Source organism: Podarcis melisellensis (genome assembly GCF_964234715.1).
Source record: "Podarcis melisellensis genome assembly, chromosome: 10".
In the NCBI taxonomy this organism is placed as follows: Eukaryota; Metazoa; Chordata; class Lepidosauria; order Squamata; family Lacertidae; genus Podarcis; species Podarcis melisellensis.
The window spans coordinates 31,972,293-31,983,108 of record NC_138542.1 but is presented as its reverse complement, the minus strand read 5'-3'; the positions used below and the strand labels follow the sequence as shown (position 1 = coordinate 31,983,108).

The 10,816-nt window shown below is 43.2% G+C and overlaps 1 long non-coding RNA gene across 2 annotated transcripts; it reads right to left on the bottom strand.

Annotated features, from left to right (window-relative positions):
• Positions 1 to 339: 339 nt before the first annotated feature.
• LOC309379207 lies at positions 340 to 10,762 on the bottom strand. 2 transcript variants are annotated; one of them, XR_014172406.1, is made up of 3 exons: positions 10,485 to 10,756; positions 9,631 to 9,763; positions 340 to 379 (listed from the first exon to the last, which is right to left on the bottom strand). It is a non-coding gene; the product is annotated as an uncharacterized lncRNA (long non-coding RNA). The 2 variants fall into 2 exon arrangements; XR_014172405.1 differs by lacking the exon at positions 340 to 379 and having other exon boundaries at positions 9,577 to 9,763; positions 10,485 to 10,762.
• Positions 10,763 to 10,816: the final 54 nt, after the last annotated feature.

The following is a 10,816-nucleotide window of genomic DNA, read 5'->3' as shown; positions in this document are numbered from 1 at the left end:
ATATATAACGGTCTGACTCGAGGTACTTTTCTGTCTGCCTAATTTATATATATATTTATTTATATATATATTTATATATATATTTATACACACACATATATAGTGTTGTTTATATATATATGTGTGTGTGTGTGTGTATATATTAGGCAGAAAAGTACCTGAGTCAGACCGTTGGCCACCTTGCTCAGTGGACTCTTCAATGGCTGGCCATTTGCAAACAGGAGTGTTTCACAGACCTTACCTGGAATGAACCCGGGACCTTCTGTTTGCGGAGCATGTGCTCTAGCAGCGAGCTGTTGGCCCTTCCCTTATTTCCCAGCTGGAGATTTGCTGGAGCAAATGCAACGTTCGGAGGAGTCAGCTGCTGGATCAGACCTCCCTGTGGGCACACGGAAGAGAAAGAGAAGGCGCTTTTGCAGAAAACTCTCTTGCTTTCTTGTTCGAGAACTGCGGCTCCAGAGTGCCTTCGCTCCTGCTGCAAGTCCCATGCACAGGCAGCAGGAGGAACCAGGAGTGTGCGACAGGGATTGGCAGCAAGAGGGAGGGACAAACATTATAATGATGATCGGGGACATTTGAGATCCCAGTGACAGCGAAAAGCCAGTGCTGCTGATAGGATTCAAAGTCCCACAAATACATATTAATGATATATTAAGCCTCTTGTCTCCGGAGGATATAGAAGAACTAACATGAGATCCCAGGGACTGTGTAAAGGGCATTTGTCCCATCCTTGTGGTACAATTCAATACATGCATGTGTATGTATTTACTTCAATGTCTGCTTATAAATATAAAGGAAGCTAAAGGACAATGATCCATCTTCCTGTTTCTGGAGAAGGAGAGGAAGGACCCTGTAAGTCTCCACTGTACCCAGAGAAATGATGCTGGGACTCTGGCTGGAGCAAAGAATTGTATCCAACAAAATCCTCCTGTTAGAAAAAAAGCACTTCAGCTTGTGCAACAAGATTTCCTCTCCCAGCATACCCTGTTTGGGGAGTTGCCCCATCACTCTGGAACAGATTGCAGGAGGCATGCAGAAAGAAGCAGTTCCATTGCACACGTAGAAATCCCACCGCTAAAAGGATGACTTAATTGGGCACAATACAGTGTGACATTACATGTTTACTTAGAGGTCCCATTCTCTGATAGGGCTAAAGGTAAAGGGACCCCTGTCGTGGCCGACTCTGGGGTTGTGGCGCTCATCTCGCTTTATTGGCCGAGGGAGCCGGCGTACAGCTTCCGGGTTATGTGGCCAGCATGACTAAGCCGCTTCTGGCGAACCAGAGCAGCACACAGAAACACCATTTACCTTCCCGCTGGAGTGGTACCTATTTATCTACTTGCACTTTGACGTGCTTTCGAACTGCTAGGTGGGCAGAAGCAGGGACCAAGCAACGGGAGCTCACCCCATTGCAGGAATTCTAACCGCCGACCTTCTGATCAGCAAGTCCTAGACTCTGTGGTTTAACCCACAGCGCCACCCGCGTCCCTCTGATAGGGCTTACTCCCACATAAATGTGTATAGGATTCCATACTGGTAGCCCCGTCCTCTATAAGCTTACTTGTAAAAAATAAGTCTCACCCCACCTGCCTGTCAAAGTGGAGGACTCTGGATCTAGCCCACCAGCTCCCCACCGCTACTTTACCTTGTGCAGTGCACTGCCTAAAATTAATCTCCATCTTTGCTAATATAAGGACTATGAGGCATACCTTTACTTGTGCTCTGTCCCTGAAGCAGCAATCCTAATCCCACTTCTTTGGGAGTAAATTCCTTTCAATTCAACATGAATTACTTCTAAGTAGATATGGTTAGGACTGTGCTTTTGCACACAGGAACCTGCTTGTTATTAGAGATAGATTCAACCATCTGTTGAGTTTTTCTTCCATAGAATCAGTAGTTTCTTTTTCCAAATAGTTTTTGGTACAACCTGAATTTGTGTGTGTGTTAAGTACAGCCTTGTCTATCATAAGTAAGAAGCAGGCTCTGTTAAGAATTATAACTGTGTCTCAGATGTGTTGTAGAAAAATTCAGAGACCATACATAGTTTAAAGAAATTGAAGGGAATGATTTTAAAAAAGAAAAACTCTGTAAAATGGTCATACACTGTTGCCACAGTAGATGTCACTAAAGCTAAAGTAACATTAACCAACTTCAAAACTAATACAGTATTACAATTCCTTCCTCCAGATCATAAAGTATAAAAACTCCATATCTGCCGGATTAGACCAGATGTCCATCTAGTCAGCATTCTACTCTCACAGTGGCCAACTAGATGCCTTTGGGAAACCCACAAACAGGATTTGAGCACAACAACACTCTCCCTCCTTGTTTTCCCCCAGTAACTTGTATTATAGCAGGCTTCCTCAACCTTGGCTCTCCAGATGTTTTGAGACTACAACTCCCATCATCCCTGGCCACTGGTCCTGCTAGCTAGGGATCATGGGAGTTGTAAGCCAAAACATCTGGAGGGCCAAGGTTGAGGAAGCCTGTATTATAGGCATACTGCTTCCTACACTTGTAGTAGTAGCCATTAATAGCTTCATCCTCTATTTATCTAATCTGCTTTTAAAGCTATACAAATTGGTAGTCATCACTGCGTATTTTCTTCGCCTGTGGGGCAGAGCCTGCAAACATCAAGATCTGCAGGTCCAAAAAATGGCAAAACACAAAAAACTGGACCTCCATAATAATTAAATTAGGCTGCAAAGTTAATTTTGAGCCCCTTTGCAAGTTGTGTCTCCATACAATTCCATGGAGTTTGAACTGCCAGAATGCTTCAGTTGTTACTTGTGTTAGCAACTTGGACAAGCTGTCCTAAAGTTAATACAGAAGTTCATTTAAGGTTAGCAGTTTAACAGGGTACATTAATTTATTTGGGCAAATATACAGGAGCTTTTGCTCACTCCATATTCCCTTCTTGTGGTACAATAAGCTATAATGAGTTTGTGGTAAACCGTAAGACAATACTGTATTTCCAAGACTTGCTCAGTTTTCCAAAGGACAAAGAAAGACTCATTCCAAAAAAGACAGCCTCACCAAATGTATTGTCTTTAAGTTTGAATGCCAAGATGAAGTGTTCATGAAAACAACTGGCTGGTTTTGTGCATTGCCACATGGCAGTTGGCTCTTCTTCTCATTTCCAGCTTTTGGGATTTATTATTTTGTACATACTCAGGCCAAAATGAAATACTCTGAAATATGAAATATTCAGTTGAATACACATACACTAATGGGGGGTGGAGGAAATTTGGACTGTCCCACATGCTGATTTATTTTAAACAAAAATAGCTTTAAAAAAAGTTACAGATACATTACAAAAATGAGACAGATCAATATTAGACATGAATACACTTAGGCAAGAATAGCCAGCTGCACAAAGGTAAGATGGAGAACACTTAGCTTGGCCATAGTTTTGCATTCAGGGTGAACAGCTTGGAGCATGCTATGCAGATGACAATGTGCAATCTACAATGTGCAATCTTGAAAGACCTACATTGGCTCCCAGTACGTTTCCGAGCACAATTCAAAGTGTTGGTGCTGACCTTTAAAGCCCTAAACAGCCTTGGCCCAGTATACCTGAAGGAGCGTCTCCACCCCCATCGTTCTGCCCGGACGCTGAGGTCCAGCGCTGAGGGCCTTCTGGAGGTTCCCTCATTGCGAGAAGCAAAGCTACAGGGAACCATGCAGAGGGCCTTCTCGGTAGTGGCACCCGCCCTGTGGAACGCCCTCCCATCAGACGTCAAAGAGATAAACAACTACTGGACATTCAGAAGACATCTTAAGGGAAGTTTTTAATGTCTGACATCTTAGTGTATTTTTGGTCTTTGTGGAAGCCGCCCAGAGTGGCTGGGGAAACCCAACCAGATGGGCGGGGTACAAATAATAAATTATTATTATAATATTATTATTACAATCTATTTCTGCCTGGCAGATATGAGGCATTACTAGCTGTGAATTAGTGTTGCCCTGGACAGATGGAAATGTGAGAGAGCGCAGTGAGAAGGCCTTATATCATATCCCTGGAATCTCTAGTGAAGGGATATCAAGTAAAAGGGCTGGGACCTGGGAGAACCTTTTTGCTTGACAGCTACTGTCACAACTCACTTTCTGTTGTTTTTTTGCTGGGCCAAATGTTTAATATAATTCTATAAATCTGCTCTCCAGGAAGCAAAACAAAATGATTAGAATGTAAAACCTTATGCCGGATTCACAGTTATTTCTCAGCTTAATTCTTACACAGACTACAGTAGGGAAGAACTTCTGCATGAACCAGAACCAATTGGCTAACTAATTCTAGAAAGGAAATGCTAGTCTTGGTATACCAGTAGGGATAAATCATCAGGGTGCCAGCCTTTCTTAAGCCAACAATTGAGAGGCTGTTGCATAAGAACAGACATTTTTCACAAATATGATGGCTCTAAACTGTTTTGGCTCTAGTCCTGCAGTGTTTGGGAAGTGTATTGACAAGGTTGCTAGGAGAAAAATGAAGAAGCCATGAACTGTGAAACAGAAGGGAAGTTTCCCCTCCAGAAAAGGGAAGGAATAGTTCAAAAGGGTCCGGTTAAACAGTTAATGAAATGTAAGGGTAGGCAGTATGTCACCCCAACACAACAGAGTGCCTTTTATAAGTCAATCAGTGGGGCATTGTCTGATGGTGACGGTATCATTTCAGACCCTACTTTCCAAACCACCATGAATGGTCTTCCCCAAAAGATATGAGAAATATCGACACCCTGTGTTGGCATAATCATGGAGCATTAGAATATAGTTTATGATAGTACAGTCTAGCAGAGCAATTCTATACTTGCATTGCTCCAGATCTGGAGATGTGCTGCAACTACGCTAGTGGAACAGCCTCTGCACCCCGTGCATGCTCAGCCCACATGTTGTTGGGGCCCTCATCAGGTTGGTGGGACACTGTCCAAACCTGGCCCTGATACAAAACTCCACAACCTCGAGGCTTGGGAAAAGAGAGACCACGACTGCTCTGTGGCCCAGCTCTATCAGTGGGGGTCTAAGAAAACACTTCCTCTGACACTACAGAAGCAGATCAAGGCTGGTGAAGAGGGCTAGATTGATGTGCTTCACCTGCATCCATCTGCCTGTTTCTATCTGCTGCTCCACTGTTTCTTATGAAGCCCTGAAATATGTAAACCAGCCCTCCTTAGATGCCTATACATTGGTACCTCAGGTTAAGTACTTAATTCGTTCCGGAGGTCCATTCTTAACCTGAAACTGTTATTAACCTGAAGCACCACTTTAGCTAATGGGGCCTCCAGCTGCGGCCGCGCCGCCGGAGCACAATTTCTGTTCTCATCCTGAAGCAAAGTTCTTAACCTGAGGTACTATTTCTGGGTTAGCGGAGTCTGTAACCTGAAGCGTATGTAATCTGAAGCATATGTAACCCGAGGTAAGGTGAAAGATGCAAGGTGAAAGATACAAAGCTGTGCCTAAACTGACACAAACATTATTCCTTGCTGTCATGGGAATGGTACAGTAGTTCAGTTATCATGTTAATTCAGCTCAAGGATGTCCTAACCAGAAATACTTGGACCTTGGGCCTTTTTTGCAGTGGCTCTCAGTTTGTGGAATAGCAAAATTTTCAAGGAGCAGGCCGGCCCCCTCAATATTTTGTGGCCTGCAGTGGGTGTCACTGGGCCTCCCTCTAGTTGCGGCAGATTCTGTCCTGTCTCCCTATGGCCATGGCAGGCCTTCTGGCCGGCCACATGACATCACTCACATGTCATGCATGTGACATGACACGTCACAAAGTTGGGCAGAACCCAGCACTCGTGCTCCCCAGGGAAGCTCACCTGGCAAAAATGTTCACAAACCAGGCCTTTGGCTGATTAACATTTTATATTCCTTTTAAATGTGTTTCTGGGAGGGGGCATTATTGTTTTGCTTTGTTTTTGTTTTTATTACGTCTCTTATGTTTTCATTTTTAAATTTTATGCTGTGAACTGCTCTAAGACCTTCAGACAAAGAGCGGCATGCAAATTTAAATAACAAATAAATGCAGGATATAAATTGAATAATAAATTTTTAAAAAAACAAGAAAAATGTTACATTTCTTAAGCAAAATAACTATATGTTTCAGTAGAGGGCACACAACCCCGGCCCCCTAAAAAAGAGGTGCTAAGTGATAAATTATTTTGTCTTAATAGTTTGTTAGGACAACACAAACATCTATCGTGAGAAAAAAAACATTGTCAATAGACACCATCTGTGTCATTCTTCCTGTACACATTGGTTCCGAGAAGTAGATGTTTTTCAGCTTACTTTTCATGATTTCCGTACTATCATTTTCCCAGGGGGATTTGTCTCCTATTTGCAAGATTAATTGTTTATGTGGACTTTCCCAGGGTCCCTTTCCCTTTATTCCTCTCCCACTCCATCCCTATATAATATGAATCTCTGAAGCCCAAGAGAACCTTAGCCAAATCAGCATTCCATCTCTGCCCTGTTTCCTCCAAACTGCAGAAATGGAAAAAAGTTAAGCTATAAATGGTTCTTGTAAAAAAAGATACAAGGCATTGTATCTTAAGAAAGACCTCTCACTTTAGGATAGTGTTTCTCCCCACTATATCACTATGAAAAACTTGTGGTATTGTAGGCATTTAGCACCCATCTATATTTTATGATCATTTATTTTTATAATACTCCAGTATCTTTATATGGTGCAGGCATTTATTTGGTGTAGACTATTATTTCAATAGCCTGGGAAGTGCTGTGCCTTAAGGAGCAATCAAACATCAGCATTAATCATAGCAGTGTTGGCTATTTGCAGTTTAGTTGCACTGCAGAAAGCTTGCTGGGGAGACCACGCATTACAAGGAACTCAAAAATAACTTTAACAAGGTTTTAACAACAAAAACAAAAACTCCTTTTACACTAAATATATCAACAAGCATGACCCAACCACCAACCCATCCCCCAGGATACTGAGACAGCTAGTGCTGCTCTTTATATACTATACCCAATTGCTGACACAGCTTAATTAACACCACTTAACAGCACCTGCTATACTCCTTCACAGCTTTAAAACTGGGTCATATTATTTGCTCTGGCCCTTAAAGACATGCACATCTAGTGGAACAATAATGAACCTTCAAATTTAAAAAGACCATTCAACAAGCAGGTGGCACAGCAGTTAACTAAATAAATAGGATAGATAGACATTTGCAAATACACTACAGCACTGTCCTAACCATGCCTACTTGGAAGTAATTCCTATTTGGTTCAGTGGTGCAATGGAATAGGGTTAGTATTGCAGCCTGTGCATTTACCGTGGGCAGGATTCAAGTAATGTGCCCCACCAGCAGAAGCCCATGCAAGGGCTTCCTGCTAGTGCAATGTGGCTTTCCCATTCCTTGCACCCACCAAATTAACTGGCAGGGGTCAGATTATTCTGTCAGGCAAGCAGAATTGCTTGGGCTGACTGAGTGAGCTGCATAGTGCTATGTTGAATTCCTCCCCATCCATTTGAAGAAGTCCTGTATAGATACAGTGCACAGAAACTAGAAGCGATAAGTTAATTTGTAGGTAACTAAAGTTTGCACCAGAGATGCCACACAATCTGTTATAATTGGAGCACCATGTCCCATCAGTTATACTGACATATTAGTTTTGTTTTAATTGGCGAGTGTAACCAGTGGAACATTCTCATGGATAGAAGGTAAAAAAGAACGATTCTATCCTTAATGTAGGCTCATTGCTGGGATAGGATTGTACCTAAACTTCCTTTTTCACAATGCTTGTATCCTGTTGCTTTGTTCTTTTCTGCTGAGTATTAGCCAGATCACAGGGCTGCTACTGATGAGTTCTCTTTTAATATAGATTTTTAGACGTATACTGAGCTTTTCACCATGTCTGGTGGCTTAAAACACAGAATATACACAATTTTGAACATAAATTAAAACATTGGAGAATGAAACTTTAGAACACCATTCATGTCATGACGGCCTGAAATAAAACCGTTTTAAACCTGATGTCAGAAACTTAGCAGTGAAACTTGCACTGCACCCTTCCACGAGACTAGCCAGTAGTTGGGTCCGAAGAGGAAGTCAGGATCACAAGACAAATGAGGCTGTACAAAGGCCAAGCCAAGAAGCCAAGAACACACCAGAGCCTGTAAAGACCTCATTGCTTGAGCAACGCTCAGCAGGAATAATTTACTCCTGGTGCCCCCCCAAAGACATGTCTGTGGGCAAAATGGGAGGACTTCAAAGTACCGTGTGGGGTGTTTGAAAGTCCCATGCTGGTAGATGAGACAATCAGTTTCCACTGGATATATTCTTTTTCCACTTTAACAGCTGTTTCGATGGAAAGTGCTTCCCCCTCCTTGAGCAAGGGACACTTGGTGGGAGTGTGCCTTGCTCCAGCAAGGGATCCACCAGGAGCTCACTTTAAGCTCCTGGTTGTTCCTTTGAAGCCCCGTCCTTACCTGCCACACACCTGATATTACATCATCATGTTAGATGTAGGGTGAGTGGACATAGTTTAGCCAAAATGCCCTTGCAAGTCAATTGAAGAGACCTGGCAGGCCTGAGGTTCTCCACCTCCGGGATAGATTATGAGACCTGCTGGTATCATATCCAGTAGGACTTTACAGCGGATGAGATATCAGGTGTCCAATTGTTATTTATATACGCAACAGGTACAAAAAGGAGTGCTAGTTTTTCATCAGAATTGCTGAAAGCACCAGAGTCTGACAAGATCAGAAGCCCCAAGATATCTCTTTCCCAACCTTCATCTCCAGATGATGTCCTCATCTCCCATAGGCCCACCCCACACATTTGTGTTTGCCCACACATAAAATTAAACCCTATTTTTTTTACTCAGGCCCATGCACCTAAACTTACACTGCTCTGGGGACACCTGGCAATCATCTTCTGTTTATCAGGTGAGTGTGCTGGAATCATCATCTGAAGTTGTGTCCATGTGGTGTGGTAGATTACCTTGTCTTCCCCATCCTGACCACAACATTAGTTAATCAGATGACCAGCTTCAAGCTGCTAGTTGAGACTTAGCAGCACTGCATTGTTTTTCTAGAACAAAATGTAGGAACACTGCACATCTGTCCGACTGCTCTATGCATTCCTTGTAATTCAGCTAGAGTGTGATTGGTTGGGCTCTCTTTGTGTGTCATGCACCCAGCTCCAAGCATGTATGCTTGCCTTAACTCATCCCTGCATGGCATGATAGTGATCCACCATTCCAAACACCAGAAGAATATTTCAATACCAGATATTTTCAGTAGGAAGTCATTCTTAATTGCTAGCCTAGCTGCAGCAAAGTGTTGTGCAATACACAAGTTGATTTTTCGCAGCTGGATTGAAACGAAGAGGTTCTACTTCAATCAGAGGGCTCCCAGTATAATCCTTTCTGGTATTTTGAGTGGTATCGGGGCAATAATATGCAATGCTGTATCTGTTTGCTCCTCATTGTCTTGCACTAATCTGTGTGCGTTTCTCCTAAGTATACGGTTCAATGGAATTTATGATAGCCTGATTCCTCCTATGAGTTCAGTTTAAGAGGAATGAATGGAAAAAAACTGAACAGTGCCGCTTTCCATAGTATATCGAGGACATTTACTGAGTAAATGAAAAATTGGGTCTACACACCTACCTTCTGTTGCTGTTTTCCAGCGGGCCATCCTCATGCAATAGTAGCACATTGGGAACCAGAGTCCTATGGACTGTGAATTCAGCCTGGTCAACTTATTTCTTAGGCAAGCTGATGAAATGGAGCTGAGTGACCTCTGAAAGAAAAGCAGAAGACTATGTGAAGTCAGAAGGAACTCCCATCAGCCCAGCAAGAAGGGTAATGGGTGATGGTGTAAGAGGTGTTCTTTACATGAAGAATGGTGACCAGTCTATTCAGAACAAATGCTTAGCACGGATAAGGCATAAGGAAAGCCCACCAGAAACCTCTCTCTTCAGTGACCTCAGCGCACTGGGCTCTAGGGCTCCCGGGCTTATAAAACCTTAACTAGAACTGCTCCAGGTGAACTGGAACACATAATACATAGACTAGTATTGCAGATGGGTTTGTAGTCCAATAACATCTGGAGGGCCACAAGTTCTCCATCTCTGTCTTCACAGTCTCAGGGGACCATATGCTTTGGAGCAGAGGATAAAGGAGGCCCAATGAGATTAAAATGGCACTGTAAGCAAATAATCTATTTAAAAAACCAAAACACTTGTACCACACTAAAAACAATCACTCGAAAATGCCAGAGCAAAGGAAAATAGAGTTTGCAGGCCACCTCTGCTAAATGCCTACATGTTGAAGAGGTGCTGCTGAGTTAAGGGAGATGGGGTGTCAGTCTCTAGGTGTGTCCTAGAGACTGGTGGAGCATCATTCCCAGGACCCAGAATGCTCCTTCTTTCCAGAAGCAGCACCAGCTGTAAGTGGCACCCACTGGGAAAGCTGATACACGAATGGGATGTGCTGGGAAGGAAGGGAAGCAGAGCACATACCATGTGGAGTTTTCCGACAGCTGACAACGTGGGAGCACTGCTCCCACAGCTGGCCTCTGGCCTCCATCTGTGGGTTCTCCATTCCTGCCCTCTACCAACTGAGCGAAGGGGTTTTCCCATTCCTTCTCCAGGCATCTGGCTTTATATGTTGGCCTGGTTCTTAGTGGGGCACTGCCTACATATTTAAGTGGAAACTAGGAGCTTGTGGGTCTTCCCTTATTTAATGTGGTTTCCTCTCCGGCTACCTGATTGTGCAGAGTTCGGTGTGTGTTCTAGGTTCTTTGACAACATGGGAGAATTCTCTGGTTGCCATGAGTTCACCAGTGTGTTCT